The 25,490-nt window shown below is 38.4% G+C and overlaps 1 pseudogene; it reads left to right on the top strand.

The window, feature by feature from the left end:
- The first annotated feature begins 22,350 nt into the window (after positions 1-22,350).
- On the top strand, positions 22,351-23,450 carry LOC131768249 (activator of 90 kDa heat shock protein ATPase homolog 2 pseudogene; annotated as a pseudogene).
- Positions 23,451-25,490: the final 2,040 nt, after the last annotated feature.

The following is a 25,490-nucleotide window of genomic DNA, read 5'->3' on the forward strand; positions in this document are numbered from 1 at the left end:
CACCTCTGGCTCACTATCTTCCCATTCCCCCATCTCAGCCACAAGTTTGATGAGTTCAATATGATTTTTCTTGTTTATCTGTAGGGGTACATATTATTTCCTCTGTTCAGAATACTGTTTTCTTTCGTCTCCACTTGAAGAACCCTTACTTTACCTCCAATATCAAGTCCACATGTTATCTCTTCTGTGTAGCTTTCTGCTATGTTAAAAGGAAGCTGAGAACTCCCTACTGTTTTACCCATGACATTTTATGGGTATGATTTTTCCACTTAAAAGACAGACACACCGTGTTGCTCATATACCCTCACTTGCTAGCACTACCAGTGAAGTAATAATACCATCTTCTCATTACCTGTTGCTTTTGAGTTTCATAGTTCTTTCAAGCACATTGTCTCATTTTATACTTTCAATAAGTTTGTAAAGTATTACACAGCAGATATATTTCCCATATAGCATAAGGAAATTGAGTGTTAAAAAAATCAATAAAAAACTGAGAGTTTTTGTTTTGTTTTAAATATTTGCTTTGTTTTATTTTATACTTTAATGTCTATCTAGTATATCACCACCTTTATTATTTTCTTATAGTTGATTTACATATAGTTGAAGTATAGTTGACTTACAATGTTGTGTTAATTTTGGCTGTACAGCAAAGTGATTCAGTTATACATATATATATATATACTCTTTTTCAATATTCTTTTCCATTATGGTTTATAATAGGATATTGAGTATAGATCTCTGTGCTATACAGTAGGACCTTGTTGTTTATAGTCTTTATTATTAACATTACATTTAATCCCATATATATGTGTGTGTGTATTTCCCTGCTGCTGTGGGATAGAAAGAAACATTACCCCTTTGTATATACATGATTTTCTTTGAACATTCATTAAGGATCAGTATATTACAAACCAAAAAACCCCTTAGCTTTCATTTCTTTCAGTTTGATTCTACCTCATCATGACATAAACTATGGCTTGACTAATAATCTAACCAAGGTATTATAAAACATTTTAGATAGGTGCTTTAGGATAATGATTTATGAAATAATCATTGAGGTCAACTACTATAAATGGAGCATTCCAAAAGTCTTTGTACAAAAGTCCTAATAGATCATATCCTTTGTACACCTTAGGCGAGGTAACCATAAATTTATTTTGATAATGTCTATGTCAGTCAGTATGTTTTATTTCTCTTCTGCACAAAAGACTGAGAATTAATATAAGTGAAAACCTGTGAGTAATACAGCCAAATACAGAAGAAACTAGTCAGTGTTGCCCTTACATTTCTGTGTTGAAAATAAACCAGATTTTGTTTACATCCTACATGGGAGGGAGAGGGGAAGAATAATATTAAGCAAATATACCAACTCAATTTTCTTTCCAGAAACCATAAGAGTATACACAGGGAAAATAATGAGAGGAAGAACATTCAGGCACTTGTAGGACTCTAAAAGGAAAAGCAAATGACAAGATAATAGGTTTTATGAGATAATACTATATTTTCCTATATACAACAAGGTCATTCATGCAGCTTGCAGTGGGCCACATTGCTTTCGTTGTTTCCATAGTGGCTGCCACAGTTTTGTCCTGGTTCATTCACATTCCATTGCCCAATCCCTAATTTGTGTGTGTAGCCCTGTATTTGTATGCAGGATCTGGGATCTGTTAGTGACCTTCTTCTGACTAACTGTGTGTGAACAAATATATCTTCTTATCTGAACATTTAGAGCAAAGTTTGGTAAATAGTGCAAGACTCAGGAGGGAAGACAAATCAAAACTAAAATCATAATTTCAACGCCTTGAACTCTTGCTATATATTTTGTCATTCTTGGGCCTTACTCAAATGGTTAATGAGACCCAAACTATTTTAAATGCATGTCTCTAAAATCTAAGTGGGATGCAGCCACATTTGAGTAAGGAGCTATTAAAATGATGATATCATTATATTGTATCTAAGGATAAAAGACACTGTAAATATTTAGTCTTTCACAGTCACAAACCACTGAAATGGATGAATATAGTCTATTTATTGGTTTATGGTTCTAATAGCCTCCAGGAAATGTCAAATTCACATGTTGTCCCAGAACACAAGATTTAGCTTTTGGATTTTTAACTTAACTAAAAGATGTGTAAAAGCACACAGTGATCTAGCTCCCTATTGGCTCCACATCTGTGTAGGATTATATGCAAACAATATTTGAGCTAGCGTTGGTCTCACATCGGTTCATAGGCTCACTAGCTTGAATGTAATTATTTTTTTTAAAAGACAAAAAAAGTGAAGGAAGACAATTTGGAGAAGCACTGTTTTCAGCCATAATCTTACATAAGAGGTAAGGCTCAAAGTTGCCAAAATGGAATCTGGAAATAGAGATCCATAGCCTTATGTCTAAAATAAATCATAATTGTTCTGAAAGTGATTAATGCTGGGTAACAGCCAATGTTCCTTTGATAAAATAGTGCTGACTCTGATTCTACAACTGAGTAGACAGGAAATGGCTCACCTTTTGGTAATGAATTAACTCTTTCTTAGAGGGCTAGAGTAATTCTAAACTATAAGCCACAAAAATGTCTAGGATGCCAGGAAATTAAACAAAGTCCAAGGGTAGCAGACAATTGTTCTTTTTCTATCACTGTCTCATGCTACTCTTGCTTTTACTCTTTTCTTACCTGCAGATTTTGGTGGACAACGTACCTATTACTCAAGGAGTTTCTTAAAAATTGACTCTGCTGATTTGGCCGCATCAAAGAGGAAGTTATTAAACAATGGCAGTACTCCTTGGTGGCTTTTCAGCTTGCAAAAGTTGCGCGCGCGCACGCACACACACACACACAAACACTATATGTATATGTCTTATGGAAGAAAACACATTTATTGAGCATCTGCTACATGTCACACACAGCCTATGTGTTTTTTTAATCTGATAATAAATAAATGTAAGGCAGTTTTCCCAAAATTACCCTTTAATATAAGAGCTTTGCCTTACATTCAGGTCTTACAATGTTTCCTGTATTATGGATGGTTTCTCATTTATTTATTACATTTTAAAAATTTTATTATTTTTTTCTTCCAGTTTTATTGAGATATAATCGACATACAGCACTGTATAAGTTTAAGGTCTACAGAGGTAGTACGCTCTTTAACATTGGTCTTAGTAGTATTTTTTTGGATCTGTCTCCTCAGGCAAGGGAAACAAAAGCAAAAACAAACAAATGAAACTACATCAAACTAAAAGGCTTTTTAGTGAAAGAAACAAAACAAAAATTCCCCCTACTAAATGGGAGAATATACTTGCAAACAATATATCAGATAAAGGGTTAATATCAAAAATACACCAAATAACTCATAAAATTCAATACAAAAAAACAACCTGATTAAAAAATAGGCAGAGAATCTGAATAGACATTTTTCTAAGTTAGACATATTCATGGCCAACAGGGACACGAAATGATGTTCAACATCACTAATCATCAGAGAAATGCAAATCAAACCACAGTGATGGAGATTCCTCAAAAAACTAAAAAAAGAACTACCATAAGATCCAGCAATTCCACTCCTGGGTATTTATCCAAAAAAAGGAAAACACTAATTAGAAAAGATATATGTACCCTATGTTCATTGCAGCATTATTTACAACAGCCAAGACATGGAAGCAACCTAAGGGCCCATCAATCAATGAATGGATAAAGATGTGGTATTATATACAATGGAATATTATTCAGCCATAAAAAAGAATGAAATTTGCCATATGCAAAAACATGGATGAACCTAGAGGGTACTATGCTATGTGAAATAAGTCAGACAGAGAAAGACAAATACTATATGATTTCACTTATATGTGGAATCTAAAAAACAAATGAACAAACATAACAAAGCAAAAACAGAATTATAGATACAGAGAACAAACAGGGGGGTGAGAGGGTGAGGGAAATAGGTAAGGGAGATTAAGAGGTACACACTTCCAGTTGCAAAATAAATGAATCACCAGTATGAAATGTAAGATGTGGGGAATACAGCCAATAATTATGTAATATCTTTGTATGGTGACTGATGGTAACTAGACTTACTGTAATGATTATTTTGAAATGTATGGAAATGTCAAATCACTATGTTGTGTAACAGGAACTAACAGAGTGCTGTACATCAATTATACTTCAAAAACAACAAACAAACTCATAGAAAAAGAGATCAGATTTGTTACCAGAGGTGGGGGTAAAGGGAAGGAGAATTGGATGAATGTAGTCAAACGTTACAGACTTCCCGTTATAAGATAAATAAGTCCTAGGAATATAACATACAACATGATGAATATAATCAACTGCACTGTATGTTCTATATGAAAGTTGTGAAGAGAGGAAATCCTAAGAGTTCTCCTCTCAAGGAAAACAGTTTTTTCTATTTCTTTAATTTTGTATCTATAAGAGACAATTGATGTTCACCAAATGAATTGTGGTAATCATTTCATGATGTATGTAAGTCAGATCATTTTGCTGTACACAAAATATTTTTAAATACTATGTAATAAGCTGGGATACAGGCAGAGCAAATTCCCATAATTTGTCAAATGTAGTCATTAAAATTGTAATAAGATCTTGAGAGTTCCTGATTCCTAGAATGCAAAAAAATTATGAAGCTGGGTCCCTGTCATCATATGGTATATTTAAATGCCCCCTTTAGACACACATCTCCCCACTCCACACCACACTCCCTATATGCAACATTGCCAAACCCAGGCTCTTTCTCCCCATGGGCATAACTTAAGTCCATCTAGAAAATGATTTGATCTGCAGAATGCAGATCATTTTAAACTGGAAAGAAGAATAAAGGCTTGGAGACAGCACAGAATGTGGTTATAGTAGTCCAAGTTAAAAATGACTAGAGCATCAGCAAGGGATTTCACTGCTAGACTAGTGTGGTTATTAATGGACAAATGCTCTTTCCTCAACTGGGGAACTGCTTCTACTTTTTGTGGTTATGGGAATAGGAAATGGAAAGAGACAACACTTTACTGGCAGACACATTACTGACCCTGCAGAGGCAGCAAGAATAATGAGCAGAGAAGGTTTTAGAGAAGACAGTCCTGCCAAGCAGAATAACTGCTGCAGGAAGTGCAGGATTCCTTGGACATGATGGTGACTGGGTTGGGTCACCCTCTATTAGAGTAAGATGGATCAAGCAAAAGGACTGGTGAATAAAATCATCCTAGAATGTTGAAATCACTAGGTAAAAAGCCAAAACATCCTGATGCCTGTCCATTTGTGAGTCATGATTATTGGAGGGAGCTAACCTTTCACTTCACTCATGACACATCTTGACAATTACTTGCTACTCATATATCTGGTATGGTCCTGAGTTCAGATATTCATTCTGTAATCTGAGTATTCTTGATTTTTTGCTGCAATAAATATGGCTATCAAAATAATATAGAATGCAGATTTTAGACTAATATAACTCTCCAAGATAATGTTTAAAATAAATAAAATGGACAGGATTTTAGGAGATAATTTTGGCTGGAAAGAAACAAGTACTAAATGTATGTTTTTAGATTTGATGTTTTGCTTGTTTCACATCTCAAAACTGTTTACTTAGAATCATATTCTTATGAAAAACATATTTGGAACTGGAGTCAATAAATGTAATGCATGAAACGGATCAAGGAGGAATAAATAATGGAAGAACATAAATAAATAAAATTAAATGAGAAAGCAAGTCATGTTACTGTAGGCTAAATAGTATCTAGAAGTGGCCCCTCCTTGGGAGACGATAACTCTGTTTAGTGTTGTTCCTTCTCTCTGTTTCACTTTGACTTTGGGAGCCCAGCAAATAGCTTTGCCTGGGAACAAAAATACAATTAAAGGAGTCAGGTGGAGGGACAAACCAGCCCTCACCTCTGCCACTAAGAACTTGAGGCATAAGTGGATAATTTCTGAAGCAAGATGGCTTTTGCAGAACTATGTTTTTGAGATGCTTAAAATTCTTCCATGAACAATATATTCTTCCACTTTAGATGTATTATTAAATTTTAGAGCAGAAATTTATCAAGGGTTTTGGGGCCTCCGCAAAACAATTTGTTTAAATGAAACTGCCTCTGGAAAGGGTCATAACATTATCTGCAGACTCTTGGGCAGTTTTCTTTGTAATCATGTTAGAAAACCTGGCTTTCTGGAAAGGAAAAATAAGATGATCCTCTAAGGAGCTACGGAAAAAGAAAAATAGGTACCTCCACTGGGAAGGAATGGACATAGAAAGGAATCAGAAATGGCCTTTCCCTGGATCTCTGCCTTCTCTGTCATTTGCCCCACTTTGCCTACAAAGGGGTCCAGCTCTGGCAGCTCCTCTTCATGATATTATTGGCAGTCGGCTGAATGTCTGCACAGAGAATGCCACAGTCACGGCAAGATTGTTTCTGTATTGCAAAAGCAGAAACCAGCTTCTTGGCACTCCTTCAGAAGAGATGTGATTTCCTAACAAAACAGGAATGCTCAATCACAAGAGTTTGGGGAACTTTTCCATCTGCCATGAAACCTGGTGAATGGTCTGAGTTTTTCCAAAATTACTTGAAATTTAGCTGCCGGGAGGCTGTGCCGATTGTTCCAATTTTCCTTTCAATTTTGCATTTTGTTGGATGCTTCCCTCAAGTCTTCGGTGTAGTTCTATCATTAGTCAGAGCTGGAAGGTTTATTATTTATTTTGACAGTCACCAGCCTATTTTGTCAAGCAGTACACATTACTGCTCCATTTGACAGGGGTTACTCTTAAAAATCCTTCAGTTTCTTTTTTCCCCTCTGAGTGAGGCTTCTATATCTGCTGTCTTGTTTACCTTCCCAAAGGAAGCACAGTACATTTTCTGGTTGATAAAAGTTTTGTTTTGTTGCTACTTTTCAGTGACAGATTAAGCAGCCATTGGCCCAAGGAAAAAAAAAATCATTTTTTGATTTAATCTAAATTTTGGTGATGTGCTTAAGCTGGAATCCAACAGGTGATTAAAAAAAAAGAATGAAAGAAAGGATAGTGAATGTAACGTAAATAGAGGCAAGAAAGTACTGCCGTTTCACCTACAATATATATATTGTGGGATCAGATAGGTCAAAACGAGCTTTAAGTTTGGGGTAAAAAGAAATAAGCTGTATAAAATGTTCCAACTCTCCCAGAAGAAAATGTGCGTGGCAATGATGATGTAGAAGAGGATACTGGCTCAGGTTAGAGAACTCAGGCCTTTCTGAGGAAGATGGTGTATGAACTCATTTTAAAATACAGACAAAAGAAAAGATGGTGAAGAGTCTTCTATATTGATGCCCATATAGAGATGGGAATTTGATTTTGGACATGCCGATTATAACCTATTATGAAACACTGGGGAATTATTTCTTTCCTGATGTTCATGGTTCCTCACTGTGACCTATTCAGCGCTCTAACTTCCTTTTCTGTTCAAATGTCACCTCCTCAGGAAGCCTTCTCTGACCACCCAATGCAAACACTTCTCTACCACCTCCTTGGCTGCTCGCTATCAAGTCCGGTTTTATGTTTCTTAATACAATGCTTCATTTCCTGGCAGGAAGAAAAAGCAAATATTTGTTTAATTACTTATTGTCAGTCTCGTCTCTCTTTTAGCAGTACTGGGTAACACTGTACCCTATACGTAGTGGACTAAAACGAAACACATTTATTAATCATGACTCTGTGATTCAGAAATTTGAGCAGGGCTCCTCGGAGATGACTCCTCTGTGCTCTGTTGTGTCGGTGGCACTCACCCATTCAGATGGTACCTGGGCTGGAGGATCAGGATGGCCTTATTCCCATGCTGGGGGCCTTAGTGCTGGGTTCTTGGCTGGGGCCTCTCTCTCCACGTGGCCTCTTTCTCCAGATGGACAGCCTAGACTTCTTTACCAGGTGGCTCAGGATAGCAAAAGAATAAAAGCAGCAGCTGCCATGTCACATAATGCCTAGGACCTGAACTTGTACAGCATCACTTTTCCCACATTCTATTGATCAAGTAAGTCTAACCCATATTCCAGGGAGAAAAAATAGGTTCTAATTTTTAATGTGAGATGTTGCATGCATGCACAGGCACAGGAGCAATTGTTACAGCCCCCATTGCCGACTATTCATCACACCTCCTAGAATTTGAATTTCCAGATGGCATCATTTAGTTGTGTGGAATCAAGAATAAAGTTGCTCATTTATTATTTTTTTCCATTATGTCTACAGTGAAACAATGTTGAATACCGTACCCACATCTCCAAGACTGATTTCTTTTTTTAACTAGGATTATTAATCTCTATCCGATAATGGAATATTTCTTCTTATATGTCCTAGTATGTCCTTCAGAAACAATATACACAAGTAAAGCCATCTCTCCTCCCATGCCAGCTTTTTCTCATAATTCTATTCTATAAATGCTATTATCTCAGACTTCTATTATCTCCAAGGATATAAAATGTGGAGTTACCTTTCTCTCCTCCTTTTGCAATCACATGGAAAGAGAACCACATTTGAAACTGGCTCTACCTTTTACTGGCAGTGTGAAAGTGAGTAAATCACTTAGCCTTTCTGATCCTATTTATCCATCACTTAAAACTGATATGATTCTTTCATCTAGAGTCATTGTGGAGATTAGTTTTGAAAAATCTTTGACAAGGCCCGAACACGTTAAGCACACACCAAATGCAAATGTCCAACTTCATGATGTCTTTCTCTAGTGCTCACACGTCCCATACTTATTGCTAACATTTTCTGTATGCACTGCACCTCCACAATTAGAGACGGTAAACTCCCCGAAGACAGTGACTCCCCAGATTCTTGACATGTGACCACACATATCCAGAACTCAGAATGTGATAAAGTCTGTTCGTTGACTCACATTAACATTAATTAAAAAGTTTAAACACCATTTTGGGGGCAGTAAATATGAATTCACTGGCTTTTTGGAAAAAGAGGCAATATATATTAAACAGTTTTTCGTTGTTTTGTGTTCTACATTATGCTGTGTTCTCTATACAGCAAACTCTACTGAAAAGAAAGCTATACAGGAAAAGAAGAGGGCTGGTTATTGTATCTTTTGGTGGGAGCATTTAATCCATTTACATTTAAGGTAATTATCGATATGTATGTTCTTATTCCCATTTCTTTAATTGTTTTGGGTTTGTTATTGTAGGTCTTTTTCTTGTCTTGTGTTTCTTGCCTAGAGAAGTTCCTTTAGCATTTGTTGTAAAGCTGCTTTGGTGGTCCTGAGCTCTCTCAGCTTTTGCTTGTCTGTAAAGGTTTTAATTTCTCCATCAAAGCTGAATGAGATCCTTTCTGGGTAGAGTAACCTTGGTTGTAGGTTTTTCTCCTTCATCACTTTAAATATGTCCTGCCAATCCCTTCTGGCTTGCAGAGTTTCTGCTGAAAGATCAGCTGTTAACCTTATGGGGATTCCCTTGTGTGTTATTTGTTGTTTTTCCCTTGCTGCTTTTAATGTGTTTTCTTTGTATTTAATTTTTTATTTTTTTAAATTTTTTTAATTTTTTTTTTGTGGTACGCGGGCCTCTCACTGTTGTGGCCTCTCCCATTGTGGAGCACAGGCTCTGGAGGCGCAGGCTCAGCGGCCATGGCTCACGGACCCAGGTGCTCTGCGGCATGTGGGATCTTCCCGGACCAGGGCATGAACCCGTGTTCCCTACATTGGCAGGCGGACTCTCAACCACTGCACCACCAGGGAAGCCCTGTATTTAATTTTTGATAGTTTGATTAATATGTGTCTTGGCATGTTTCTCCTTGGATTTATCCTGTATGGGACTCTGTGCTTCCTGGACTTGATGAACTATTTCCCTTCCTATATTAGGGAAGTTTTCAACTATAAACTCTTCAAATATTTTCTGTCCCTTTATTTTTATCTTCTTCTTCTGGGACCCCTATAATTTGAATGTTGGTGAGTTTAATGTTGTCCCAGAGGCCTCTGAGACTGTCCTCAGTTCTTTTCATTCTTTTTTCTTTATTCTGCTCTGCAGTAGTTATTTCCACTATTTTATCTTCCAGGTCACTTATGCCTTCTTCTGCCTCAGTTATTCTGCTATTGATCCCTTCTATAGGGATCATTTATTGTGTTGTTCATCATTGCTTGTTTCCTCTTTAGTTCCTCTAGGTCCTCGTTAAATGTTTCTTGCATTTTCTCTATTCTATTTCCAAGATTTTAGATCATCTTTACTATCATTATTCTGAATTCTTTTTCAGGTAGACTGCCTATTTCCTCTTCATTCTTTAGGTCTGGTGGGTTTTTACCTTGCTCTTTCATCTGCTGTGTTTTTCTGTCTTTTCATTTTGCTTATCTTACTGTGTTTGGGGTCTCCTTTTTGCAGGCTACAGGTTCATAGTTCCCGTTGTTTTTGATGTCTGTCCTCAGTGGCTAAAGTTGGTTCAGTGGGTTGTGTAGGCTTCCTGGTGGAGGGGACTAGTGCCTGTGTTCTGGTGGATGAGGCTGGATCTTGTCTTTCTGGTGGGCAGGTCCACGTCTGGTGGTGTGTTTTGGGGTGTCTGTGGCCTTATTGTGATTTTAGGCAGCCTCTCTGCTAATGGATGGGGCTGTGGTCCTGTCTTGCTAGTTGTTGGGCATAGAGTGTCCAGCACTGTAGCTTGCTGGTCATTGAGTGAAGCTGGGTCTTGGTGTTGAGATGGAGATCTCTGGGAGATTTTCGCCATTTGATATTACTTGGAGCTGGGAGATCTCTTGTGGACCAGTGTCCTGAAGTTGGCTCTCCCACCTCAGTGGCACAGCACTGACTCCTGGCTGGAGCACCAAGAGCCTTTCTCCACACGGCTCAGAATAAAAGGGAGAAAAAATAGAAAGAATGAAAGAAAGAAAGAAAGAAAGAAAGAAAGAGAAGAAAGGAAGGAAGGAAGGAAGGAAGGAAGGAAGGAAGGAAGGAAGGAAGGAAGGAAGGAAGGAAGGAAGGAAGGAAGGAAGGAAGGAAGGAAGGAAGGGAGGGAGGGAGGGAGGGAGGGAGAAAGAAAGAAGATAAAATAAAATAAAGTATGATAAAATAAAGTTATTAAAATAAAAGATAAAAAATAATTATTAAGAAAAAAATTGTAGGGCTTCCCTGGTGGCGCAGTGGTTGAGAGTCCACCTGCTGACGCAGGGGACACGGGTTCGTGCCCCGGTCCGGGAAGATCCCACATGCCGCGGAGCGGCTGGGCCCGTGAGCCATGGCCGCTGAGCCTGCGCGTCCGGAGCCTGTGCTCCGCAACGGGAGAGGCCACAGCAGTGAGAGGCCCATGTACCGCAAAAAAAAAAGCAAAAAATTTTAAAAAGTAATAAAAAACAAACCGGACAGACAGAACCCTAGGACAAATGGTGAAAGCAAAGCTGTACAGACAAAATCTCACACAGAAGCATACACATACACACTCACAAAAAGAGGAAAAGGTGAAAAAATATATATATCTTTGCTCCCAAAGTCCACCGCCTCAGTTTGGGATGATTCGCTGTCTATTCAGGTTTTCCACAGATGCAGGGTACATCACGTAGATTGTGCAGCTTTAATCCGCTGCTCCTGAGGCTGCTGGGAGAGATTTCCCTTTCTCTTCTTTGTTCGCACAGCTCCTGGGGTTCAGCTTTGGACTTGGCCCCGCCTCTGTGTATAGGTCGCCTGAGGGCCTCTGTTCTTCGCGAAGACAGGACAGGGTTAAAGGAGCAGCTGATTCGGGGGCTCTGGCTCACTCAGGCTGGGGGGAGGGAGGGGCACGGATGCGGGACGAGCCTGCGGCGGCAGAGGCCGGCGTGACGTTGCAGCAGCCTGAGGCGCGCCGTGCGTTCTCCCGGGGAAGTTGTCCCTGGATCCCGGGACCCTGGCAGTGGCGGGCTGCACAGGATCCCGGGAGGGGAGGTGTGGATAGTGACCTGTGCTCGCACACAGGCCTCTTGGTGGCGGCAGCAGCGGCCTTAGTGTCCCATGCCTGTCTCTGGTGTCCGCGCTGATAGCCGCGGCTCGCGCCAGTCTCTGGAGCTCCTTTAAGCAGAGGGCTGGTTTTTGTAAAGGGGACAACTGATTTTGACAGCCAGAGGAAAGTTTTTCAAAACCTGATGCCAGATGTTGGGTCAATCTTGGGAGTTATATTCCTTTTAGCTTTACATTAAGATCTTTATATCTCCTTTTTAAAAGTCCTTAATATGTCAGCAATGATAGTTTTAGGGAAAAACATTTTAGAGACCAAATACTTTTTTTTCCTTCTCTGCAATATGATTATTTCAATTACTAGTAGCAACAATTAATCACTAAGTGATTCATCAGCCTGCAGCTGGGATTGGAGAGCTGACTTCCTTTCTTTATTCCTATTTTATGTTCTGTGCTCAGCAAGGATTGAGTAATAGCAAACTAATAACTTTTCCCTACCCTCAGCACCTTTTTCTCATGCCAGCAAAGAAGAAAATTTTGAGGATTTTTTCCCAAGTACATTTTCCCTCACACATTTCTGAACGGAATTGTAGAATTACAAGTGTTAGTCCATTTTGCTATAAGAATAAGGCATTATAGAAATATGGTTCCTTAAGATCTGACCTACAATTCTTTGCAGTTTTTCACTAAACAACTCATGCTTGAGGCATGGCTAAGTAACTGACTCCAAATGGATAATGGTTTTCTATTTCTTGGCTACCTGGCATTTTGAACTTCATGTGCATGACATGTAAAATGCTAGTTTCATGTCCATGGTCAGAGAACAACTATTAGCAAATCCGTTAGTTAGATATTATATATAATTTTAAAGTTTTCAATAAGCTCCCCCCCCGCTACTTCTAATGTATGAAGTCAAAATTAATTTAGAAATGTATCTGATTCATATGACTCCAGATTTACACTATATTAACATATACCCATCCACTCAGTAATGGATCATCTTCAGATGTTCTAGTGTTTGGATTATCAATATGTTTCATTGCCTAGAATTCAGTTAGAGGGTATTGTAACCTGTTACATCATTCCTAGGAGGTGCCAGCAGGTTGGCCTGGGAGCAGCACACTCACCCTGCACTCCAGAAAAGGAGTAAATTCATTCAGAGCAAGGTTCTCATGTAAACAATCCACAGACTTAGAACCATCTACAAATGTCAAAGCACAATTTGTGTCACTGGGCGTTTTCTATACCCTTCATCAATTTCTCCAACATATTAAAATAAATCCTCTTAGTGGAAATCAGAAGTTCTCTTCAGGACTGTGCTGAATTGCCTTCTATTTAATCACATTCATTTATTCACTTAATTAAAGCCCAGTATGCCTTGAAAATGTTAGCTACAAGATCTGTAGACTAAGAATTTTTTTTCTCCTGCTCTCCTTAATGTAACTGAAATTATAATTAGTATACATTAGCAATATTATACATGTCAAAAACTTAGAAGGGTCTGAGACGTACTCTACCTGTGTCCCAAGTTAGCTTGCTTCAGTTTCGTGGGTGCTGGCAGAAGACAGGAGACTGCAGAAATAAAGGACTTTATTACTCACAGCAATAGCAGTTGTCAGCATTTATGCTGGTGCCCCATAGGACAATGTGAAATGAGCCAAGTGCCTGCACACGCACAGTGGTTTGCATTCCAGGAGTGGGGTTCCAACCTTAAGGAAACTGAATCTTTTATAATGGGCAGTAAACCTGCCTGATCTTTGCCTCCAAGAAAAACACTATCTTTGTCATACTGAGCAATAAACAGGCAAGACCTATGGAGACGTGTCTTCTAATGATATCCACCTTTCCATCCAACACTGTCTTGACATCTGGGAAATTTTTCCTCTGAGCATAGCCCTCTGTCAGCCACATTGATTAATCTGGCTGGTAGAGGTTAGGACTAAATATGTTCAACTTGGCTCCTACTACATTTCATTAAGGCTGATATCAATAGGGTTCTGAGCAGCAGTATGTGGAAATTTGCAGTATTAACATCAACCGTCCCAGACCCAACCAGCTGAGCAAATCTCATAAACCATCTGGATCTACCTCAGAAATCTAGGTGTTTTTCTCCTTAAATTTCCACATTGACCTTTCAACTTGGCCTATGCCCTTAGTCTGGTACAGCAGGAGTTTTAGAGATTACACAAGACTCTACCTTGGCACTCAAGGAGAAAATTTAGGGGCAATATCATCTATCACAAGCCTGATCACTGAGTTACTACTAACCTGAATACATTCCAGGACTGAGGCAGTGTCTTTGATCACCTCAACTAGTATCAAAGACAAATTTTGTGTCATCTTTTCTAGTTGGACAACTCACATTGTAGGGAAAACGGACTGCAAGGTGGGTAAAAGTACAAAGCAGTTCCCTTTCTGGAAAGCTTCCCCAAGTAATCATTTTGGGAAGATGGCACAGTCATCTAAGGGCTACGTTATTCTCTAGGGGTATTTCCTTAAAAACTTGGAAGTCTCTTGTGACCGACCACTCCTGAGGTTATAATCACCATTTGGGGGAGAGAAATAAGCTAATGCTTGGTTTCCCCACAAGACATATAGTCCTAAGGGTACACGTGGTATCCCTAAAAAGAAAGTGCTATTGGGGTCACTGAAGGGGGGGTGGTGGTCTACATCATCCAGTAGCACACGTTAACTCCGCTCCAGTATGACCTCATAACCAGCTAGTAGATCTTATGTTTCTCACTTTAGTTTGAACAATTGAATCTAGTTATTCTTTTTGATGGTAATGTCTGAGGACAGTCAGTCTGCTCTGTCCTACTTTTCTGCATCATCAGCTGGGTGGCTTTTATCCACTGAACTACAGTACTTGGCATAAAGGTGAAGCAGATGCTACAGGTGTTGACAGGAATTGTACTGTGAAGTGTAGGGACCAGGGCCATCATCTGCCCCTTTGATAGGCTTCTGGTAATTTTAAGAGGAATGGCAATCCAATGGTGACCAGAGTTGCCTGGTGGGAGAGAACATATCCTGAAATCAGTTAAATTTAAGTGCTCATTAGTTTGAGAGAGATACATGAGGGCCTTTATCTTGAGGAAGACTTCAGGGATGGTCTGAAAGAGAAAAAAAATATTAATGTTCCTTTCTCATCCATGTCTCCCGGAGTATAAGATGTTCCCTCTCCAGGTTCCAGGGTGATGCTCTTCCTCCACTGCCATAAAATATCTGTGTCCCATTACAGTAGCTATAACTTCACCGTTTTCAATTATCCGCTGCTCACACTCAGAAGGGATAGATGCAAAAGTGCAAAAGTGACAAAGGCAATTTAATAGAACTTACAGAGCTCCCTTATTTCCCTCACTTTGGCCAGTGTGGGCTACTGTAGGGGATCTTGGCAAGCAATGTTCTCAACCAAGTGGTCATTATCTTTATGATTTAACTATGTCACTGTTGCAAGAGGCATCTCTGGATGTATGGTGCTTCCCTTTGCCAGAGATTCCAAACAGCAATATCATCAGTCACAGAGGTCATTTGTGTAGAGATCGTGCAAAGCTCAGTTGATAGCTTCCAACCCACAGCTTTGGTCTGGGTCCCATTCAAAGGATGAGTATTTGTGAACTAGCCAATATAATGTTCCAAGTAGAATGCCCACTCGAGACATGTACAGTCTTCAATACTCAAAGAGTTCTCTAAATTGTTGGATCTCTCTTTGAGAGGGGCCAAGAGACAGTTGTTCCTTGATTGCCAGAGGGGTTGAGAGCTTTGATATACACTCACATAGTCTCAAGATACTCCTTGGCTAGCACGTCTCTAAATTTTGTTGGGGTTTATCAGCCACTCCTGCTGGGAGAAATGTAATAACCCTGAAGTCAAGACCATTTACACTGAGGCTTCAAAGTTGCGAACCTGCAGGTTGTCATCTATTTAGTGAAGACTTCAGACTTCATAAAGTAGAGACATTAATGTTACCTAGGCCACCCCCATGAAGGCAAATGGCAGGGGAGCTTAGGTACCCCCAGGGGAGTACTGCAAATGTATACTGAAGGCCTTGCTGCATGAAGGTACACTGGTCTTGATCTTCAGGTGCCAGTGGGATAGAAAATAAGGTGTTGCCAATGTTTAACACGGCATACCAAGTGACATCAGTATGTGTAATGGAAATCATTTGTGGGGCTATAGTAGCAACAACAACTCTCAGTTGCCAATAATCCACTATAAGCCTCCATCTCCCATTATTATTTTTCACTGGCCACACAGGGCTGTTGTGTTGGTATTGCAACCTATCCTTGCTATCTTTAAGACCTTGAGACTGTGATTTCCACTTGTCGTCCTTGGATTATATATCACTTCTGATGGATCACCTTGGAGGAGACAGGCAGAGGATCTGGTTTACATGTCCCACTAGCAATTTTCTATATGAGACACTTCCTAATTGGGAGAATACACTCTCGATTCAGTAAACACATATAAATTAATAAAATTATACATTCAGGAGCAGAAATCACAACAGTACATTGAACTGACCGAAAGGGCCCCATCCACAAGACATATTAGCTCCCCTTCCCTAATGTGTATCCAGCCCAAATCTCATTACCTAAATCTGGGTATCCCTTGAACTACAGAATCAGGAGGGATTGTGACTTGGGACCTTTCTCCAACAGAATTATACACATTTGAATTTTTTCCTTCCTCCAAATTCCCCTGCAAATCTACATGGATGCATATGGCCTTTGGTTTCTCACGGGGACAAGGGACACCTAGAACTCATCCAAAATCATCTTTCTCTTTAAAGTGGCTGAAGACAGGTTAATGAAGAGGGAGGAATCAGAGAGCCTGGAGGAATCAGAAAGTAAGTCATGTTTACTTTCCATTGTGAGCAGAGTGGTGTCTGCATACAGCTCAACCAAATGAACCTCCAATGTTTTCAGTCCACCCAAAGCCATATATGAGCACCAAGATTATACATACCGACACCAGCATTTTAGCTTTGGGGAACCTTTGATCCAACTGCCATAGTCACATTGCTTTCTGGTCGAGGCTGTGGATTTATTCCCCTTAGATTGTTTGGATGTGACATATGCAGTGGAGACTTTTTTTATTCCACCTTAATCTAGGACATCTGAAGTTCCATTATCAAAATAACAACTTAAGTTCTTTCCCAGTTTCAATGTAAGGCCTAGGGGAGTTTTCCAAGGTGACATTGCTTACTGAACAAATGTACTAGGCTTCTTTGGGTCCATTTCTTACTCATTAGTGGGTCACTTTCATCAGCATTGTAAAGCTCACCCAGGGCAGTAAGAGCACAAATCCTTCTCAATGTTGCATCTGTGGTTTCCCAAAGGAGTTTTCTTTCTCATGGAAATCTACATGAAAGGGCCAAAGTTCCCTCATAGTAGCTAGGACCCCCTGCACAAAGCCCTGAGACCATTTATTGTCATCTCTGTAAACATCTAGTGTTGGCATGCTAGACTGCAGAAGGGACTAAGTCACAAGACAACCTTTCTATCGCCATTCTTCCTTAATAGGTATTATATGCCCAAGTCAGGCATTATTTCCCGTGTCTCATCCACCCAGCCAACTAACCAAAATTCTAATGGTTTGTCTGCTTTATACTCTCAGTGCTTTCTACTCTTCCTCAGCACATCTCTTTTTAATGAATGGTGGTAGAACTTTCTGCCACCGAACTCCAGGACAAGTCCTAGTACCAGTTAATGCAAAGAAATAGGCCTGAGAATGATCAGTGGATGAGAGCCTTCAGTTTCCCCTCTTACAAAAGAATTAGCAATACCTAGGGCATCATTTGAAATTGTCTTTACATCTGCTTCCTAGTGCTTGGCCTGAAACCATCTCCACAATTCCTCTTAATTAAAAGGAAATAAAATGGAGGACCTTTTATACCCACTTGATCTTCTCACATAAACTTCCCTCTTCTCCTGTTAATCAGCCATGAGACGCTTATCTTTTTTTCTTTTTTTTTTGTGGTATGCGGGCCTCTCACTGTTGTGGCCTCTTCCGTTGAGGAGCACAGGCTCCGGATGCGCAGGCCCAGCGGCCATGGCTCACGGGCCCAGCCGCTCCGCGGCACGTGGGATCTTCCCGAACCGGGGCACGAATCCGCGTCCCCTGCATCGGCAAGCAGACTCTCAACCCCTGCGCCACCAGAGAAGCCCGTGACACTTACCTTTATTCTTGCAGAAAGCCATGTCTCCACCAGCATCCCATCTCTCAGGACAATGGAGGGGTTTGAGATTTTACCTGACTAGCAAGTTATTCTGCCTCTCTTTCATAGATACTCAGAGAAGACAAAAAATAAATAAATAAAAAATAAATCCCTGGGATAGGAGACAAAGGACTTTATTATTTCCAATGACAGTAATAGCCAGAGTGTCAGTGTTTACACTGGTTCCCCAAGCTCCAGTTCCCATACGGTGGCACGAAGAGGTTCAGCTGACATCCGAACATGTAGTGGGTTAGTACGAGACACAAAACATGAGTTAGAGAAACCAAATCCCCTGTAATAGGTAGAAAACATGCTTACTTTTTAACCAAAGATAAACATGTTTTCCTTATACTGGACAGTGACATAAACAAACAAGAACAACAAAAACAAAGAAACAAAACAAAAAATAAAACTGCCTTTTGCTCCAGAGGCAGAAACTACCTCTATCTCCCGAGGCTGTTTGCTATAGTAACATCCCTGAAATAATAGTCCAGAACAAAGGCCTGTGCCTCTGCTCATAAGGCATGCAGAAATGTGAGAAACTCGTGGATAACTGTCTCCCAAAAACGTTCCCCTGTAAAAATGTATTAAAGTGCATTTTCTGTCTGTGTTTTTGTTTCTGTCTCTGTCTCTTACACACACACACACACACACACACACACACACACACACACACATTTCCCGCCCCCCCCAAACATTGAAGAAGTGTTTTTGAGGTATCTTATAGCTTTACAATAATTCCAAGAAGTTTTACAATAAAAATATCAGGATATTCATATAATATGAATGTCAGAATTTCTTTAATAATTGATAAAATAAAAAACCCTGTTTTTCCAGTAATTATTAATGGGAAATGGAATGAATTCTAACTATAGTAATAACATAGATAGGAAGAATGACTGCAGAGACTGACATGGGGAAATATCTAGAGTCACAGATTAGGAGTATTATGTGTAGCTAAGCAGATATCAAGCTGGGAAAATTGGCTGGAATGAGAAAGTTTGGCAAATATTTGAAAAAAGAAAACAATTTGAGTTAAATTTATAAACGAAAAGAAATCCAGTCAGTTAAGGTGATGGAGGATGAGTGAGGATGAAGTAGTACCGCTTCACTGAGCAAGATAATAGTCTGCTCAGAGGATTCTGGACCCTGGAATTTTAGAGACTAAAGATTTAAGGTGGTTATAAAAGAATGAATTGTAGTGGTTGACATAGGAAGGATGAATAAGGATATCCATTGATGCCTACTCAATGTAAGGAAAATCTGGCAATATTTCAGAGATGATGAAAGTCCAAACTATATATAGAAGAAGAAAAAATTCTTCTCAGAATGTTTCAGTACAGAAACCATTTAACTCACGTGGAAGTGAAGGTCTTTGGGACAGCCATCTATTTCACAGGACATAAAGATCTTCTCTAGTGGGAGTTAACATATATAGTCCTCCCAGCTCCTGTCTGAAGATATATGCAGCACAAGTTTAGGAAATCCCTATTATTATATTGTTTATATTGTATCATAAATATTCATAGCATCATACCACAGAGGAAAATTGTGCCAAAGGAGAGATAGAATTCCAGCATCAATGAGCTTATGGAGCAATGTAATATGCAGAAAGAACAGAAGGAGAAATGTAATATACTGACTTTTAATTTTTATTTGAGACTGATGCTCATGGCTATCTAAAACTAGCCTCATTAGCAGAGGAGCAAAATAAATATACCAGTAAAGGAGGGAAGCACACTACAAATTCCAAATTCTATATTTGACAGACTTATTTATTGCATACATATGATGAAAATGTAACTATTACCATTTATAATTATGCTTTGCAGTCAGGTTTTGTTTTCCCTTTGTAAAAGTGCACACATGTAATGTGCAAGAGACATTGGATAAGGACAGTTTAATTATCCTCTCAAGAACAAATATCTTTGCATGGTCAAAGGTACCACACAGCGTGTACACATAAGATGGGCATTTCCTTTTTGATATTGCCATCTGGGCCTGCCTTGAAACTGAAAACTAAAAGGGGCAAATGCAGAAGTTAATACATCAAGACTTAGTCTTCCTAAAATATTTTGCATCTCAAGAATAAACCCATAATGAAATACATTTCATTTCGGCTTAGCTTTCTCAAAAGCCAACTACTGCAATTGCTTCAAATCATGCTGCCTATGCAATCTATCTTGCAACAAAGTCTAATTTAGTTTGTATCTGTATTACACAAGCTAAACACAGCTGAAAGGTAGACCTGTGAAAAGACATTTGTGTATATTGTCATATACACAACAAAACAGATCTTCTGGTTTGAATTCCAACTTTGGGATCCAGTTCTATCCGTAGCTTTGTGTAGACATGAACTTACGGTAGAACTGACTTTGAATTCTAAGAATGCGGGTCCAGTTTGATTATATTTGCAACATCTCTATGCAAACCACTAGAGGAAGGGGCACTGTCAAATAAATAATAATAATATAATAGCTAACATTTATTCATTTTTTTCTACTTATCAGGCATGAGATAAACATTTATATGCAATTTCTTATTTAATTCTCACCCCAGTCCTATGAGGCAGATACTATTATCTATTATCTCTATTATGTACATGAGGGAAAGCAGGCTTAGAAGGTTATGTAAATTTCCCGAACTCATAAACCTGTTAAAAGATAGTATCAGGAATTAGGCCAAGGTCTCTAAGACCTTGGAATCCAAGATCTATGAATGACCTTGAGAAACACTTAAGTATAATCTAGGATTCTGCAAATAAATGAATCTAAAATTGACTAGAGAAAGAAAGATGAGGCATGCAATTCAAACTCAACTTATTAGAACATATTATTTAAAATGTTTTGTTATACTCTCCCACACTGGGAAGTTATCTTTATCAAGAATCCTGAGTCAGAGTGCAAATCCAACCTGGCAAAGTGCCCTGCAAATACAAGCTGCTGTAGGTGATTCAACATGAAACATCATCTTTTTCAGAATCTCACATTCAGTCCATTATTATAATTGCAATGGTAATGTCAATATCTCAATTTTATAGCTGAGTATCTCAACAATACCTTGTTATATAAAATTTTCTTAATTTAAAGAAATACCTTATAAAGGTTTTAAGTTAAATATAGAGTCTATGTTTAGGGCAAATCATTGAGTATAGAGCAGTCTTACTTAGGAATTCAATACATATTGATCAGAAATAATAGTTTTTTAATCTTGCAAAATGACTTACTCAATAAAATGTTTAAATGACCTTTATAATAAATACAGATAGAAGCTGGACAATTACATGATTTAATTGTGCTCTAATATCTGAATTATTTTCCTTTGAAAGTAAAATGAACTCTGATTAAAATTTTAATGTAGTAAATTAATCACCACTTCATGTGAAAGTTATAAAAAAGTATTAAAAATAACTGTAAGTACAATAATTTTTTAATGGATACACAAGATAAAAGATGTAGATTTTAACATCAAAATTATAAAATGTGCGTGTGCATGGGTGGGATAGTAAAAATGTAAAGCTTTATTATGCATTCAAAGTTAAGTTATTATCAAGCTTAAAATAAACTGTTATAAATATGAGATGTTTTATGTAAGCATCATGGTAATCACAAAGCAAAAACCTATGTAAATATACAAAAGATAAAGAGAAGGGAATCTAAGCATACCACTACAGATAATCATCATATCAACAGAAGAGAGCAAGGGAAGAAGAAAGAAACAGAGGAATTATAAAACAGTCACAGAACAACAAATAAAATAGAAAAGTAAGTCTTTACCTTTCAACAATTATTCTACATGTAAGTGGACTAAATTCTCCAATCAAAAGGCATAGAGTGGCTGAATGGGTTAAAAAACACAACATTCAAATATATGCTAACTACAAGAGACCTCAGCTTTAAGGACACACACAGACTGAAACTGAAGGGATGGAAGAAGATATTCCTTGAAATGAAGGCCCAAAGAGGGTAGGGGTAGCTATACTTATATCAGATAAAATAGTCTGCAATAAGAGACAAAGGAGGTTATTATATAATATTAAAGGAGGCAATCCAACAAAAGGATATAACATTTGTAAGTATTTATGTACCCATACTGGATCACCTAAATATATAAGGCAAATATTAACAGATCTGAAGAGAGAAATAGACAGCAGTACAATAATAGTAGAGGACTTTGATACCCTACTTTCAACAACTGATAGATCATCCGGATGAAAAAATCAATAAGGAAATATTGGACTTAAACTACACAGTAGACCAGATGGACCTAAAAGACGTGTACAAAACATTCCATCCAAAAACAACAGAATGGGCATTCTTCTCAATTGCACATAGAACATTCTCCAGGATATATCATGTGTTGAATCTGAATGAGGCTGCAGCACCTGTGCAGACATGGCCAAGTGGGGCTGGGGACCTGCCCTGGATCATGGAGGAGTGGGAGGACAGGCCAACATGAACAACTGGCAATGGACAGAGCAGGATGTCACCAGCTGGTCCAAGGGGAAGTTCCATGAGCTACTGGTCGTCACTGGTGTAGAAAATAGGCTAGCTGCTGCAAGATCAGTAAGCTGAATCAAGTGGAAGGTGCAGTTTTCTGCAACAGCTGGAAAGGAAACATATTTCATTTTATGATTGGAACAACAAACTGGGTTAGAAAGGTATAATTAAAGAATCTAGAGCAAAGCACAAGGGATTGATAGAAATATTCAACCTTTCTGAAGAAAATGAAGTAGATGACATTGAGGCAAATATGAGTAAAAATAAAGATGGGGACATTATGAAAACTGAAGGCACTGCCAAGAGCAGGGAGGCTTTTTGAGATTGCCTGAAGGCATGTAGGAAGGAATTTAAGATGGGAATGATTTACCAACAAAGCTATGACAACTCAGGAATTGTCACTTGTTAAAAGGAGACTGAGTGAGAATACCTTGCAGCCCTCATCTCCCATGGCATTGGGCATCAGGATTCCCAATGTGGTGGCACTGCACATGATGGAACTATTTGAAACATTTGTAGAGAAGCTGCATAGTGTCTTCCATGTGAAAGTTTGGTGCACAAATTTGATAAGTTTCCTGCTGTATTAGAAGATGAAAAGGGAAGGAAATCACAAATGTTTGATGGGAAAATCACTGTAAAAATATGGAATTGTTAACAAATGAAAATATAATCATTAAGTGGAGATGTAGGAACTGGTCAGAAGTTGAACTGAATTTTGTGCTCCATCCAAGGTAAGTGAAATTACAATTGAAATGTAAAGGACTTCCTGTTTGTAAAGAAGAAAACAAGAGATTCTGTTGGCAGAAGCAGCATTTTGAAGAAATGAAAGGTTTATTGCAGTTGACCACCCTAGATGGTTGAATTAGTTAGAAGATTTTATAAGGGCATTACTTTTTGTAATCAGAAAGTGTCAAGTTAACACCTTCCCTATTATTACTTTTAAAAATGAAGACAAAAACTCCTAATTCATATTGGATGAAATCTATGAACTTATACAGAATTTAAAGCATTGTTTGTATCTTTACTATGACTAGACTCTGCATTGAGTTAAAAGCAGCAAGCAACCTGAAATTAGGTATTAATATTACCTCCCATAGATGATCCTCTGGGGATAGGTTGAGTCCCTGATTACAGATAGTTGAAGTTTCCCAAGCTAAAGCTTGTCCTAGAAAACTTACTTTCAGCTGTGGTTTTAGTTCAGGAAGACAAAAAATAAAATAAAAAATAAATGGTATGTTGATACCATTCCCTTAAAAAACAAACAAAATTATTTTTCTTTTTCCTCTAAAACATATTTGCTTTTTTCTTTTGTGTCTTTATGTTTTGGTAGATAAGTTCTACCTGACTTCTCATTGTTTACTTGAAAAGAGCAACAATCTTACTATCTGTTTAAATTTTTCTCCTAAAAAGTCAGCAAAAAAAATTAAGCACGATGTTTACTGTACTAGTAGTACTTTAGAACTGAAGAAGTCATTTTTGTTTACATTTTGAAATTGAACCCAGAAAGGAAATAGCCCATTCATTATAGGGCTACAAAGTTCAAACTACAATTTTTTAATAAACCCTTCAGTCTCCCTCTTCTGTGAATGCTGGATGGATATCAATAATATATTAGCTTCAAAAAGGGAAGAGTTAAAAAACTACATAATGGACTGGGCAGGGAAACAAAAGACCCAGGTTGTGCTCCCAGATTACTGCTAGTACTAGTCTGGGCCTCGTTTGTAAGGTCACAGTAATCCTAACAAACCTCATTCTCACCTTCCTGCAGTGTGAAGAAACCATACAAATAACTATGAAACAAAGCCCTTGGCTGTTCTTCAGCATTCCAGCATGGTCATGGAATCTCTATCTGTGCATAGACAGGTCTGGTGCTCACTAGCGCGTTGGAAATAATCACAGAAGGGGCCAGAATTGGACACAGCTCAGTCAGAAGGCTCTGTATAAAATGAGAAAAAGGGTTTCCTTGAATGTGGGGATCAGTTTAGAATGCTCACAAGCTTCGTGAACAAAACCAGATGGTCTCTGAGGTAAACCCTCAAAGTCTCCCAGGAGTTCTTGGACTAGGAGTTGTTCATCCATGATTCTACAATAAACTTGCTTGGTCCCTTGGTGGAAATAATTCTTCCAGCGTTTTATTCAATCTCGAAATATATATCTGTGCAAAATTTCATGGCTGGGAAAGCTTCTGTGCTGCTGACTCCCTCCCTGATATACAGGCAACCCACACATACCGAGACATAAGCACTGATCAATTGCCTCTAAATTTCCAGAGAAGAGAGGCCTGTTCTCAGCATAAGAAGTCCAATCTCCCAGGGGCCTGTGCAGAAGCAGCCAAACGAGAGATGCCCAGGCTTTATGTGAAGGAGATTCATATGTTGCCTTGTATCCTGCAACCTTGTTATAATCACTTATTAACTCCATCATTTTTTTTTGTCCACTCATTTGGATTTTCTAAACAGTTGTCTTCTATGAACAAACAGTTTTATTTCTTCCTTCCTAAGCTGTATATCTTTTATTTCCTTTTCTTTTCTTATTGCATTAGCTAGTACTTCCAGTACAATGGTGAAAAAGGGTTGGTTAGGGAGGATATCCTTGCCTTGTACTTGTAGGAAAGGTTTTATGTTAGCTGTAGGTTTTTTGATGATAATATTTATCAAATTGGGGAAATTATCCTCTGTTCCTAGTCTGCTGAGAGTTTTTATCATGAATGGGTGTTGGATTTTGCCAAGTGCCTTTCTGTGTCTAATGATATACTCATATGATTTTTTGTTTGTTTATTGATGTAATTGATTACATTATTTAATTTTTGAATGTTGAGCTAACCTGGCATACCTGGGAAAAATCTCACTTGGTCATGGTATATAATGCATTTTATATATTGTTGGATTCAATTTGCAAATA

This window comes from Kogia breviceps, chromosome 13 (genome assembly GCF_026419965.1).
Source record: "Kogia breviceps isolate mKogBre1 chromosome 13, mKogBre1 haplotype 1, whole genome shotgun sequence".
Taxonomy (NCBI): domain Eukaryota; kingdom Metazoa; phylum Chordata; class Mammalia; order Artiodactyla; family Physeteridae; genus Kogia; species Kogia breviceps.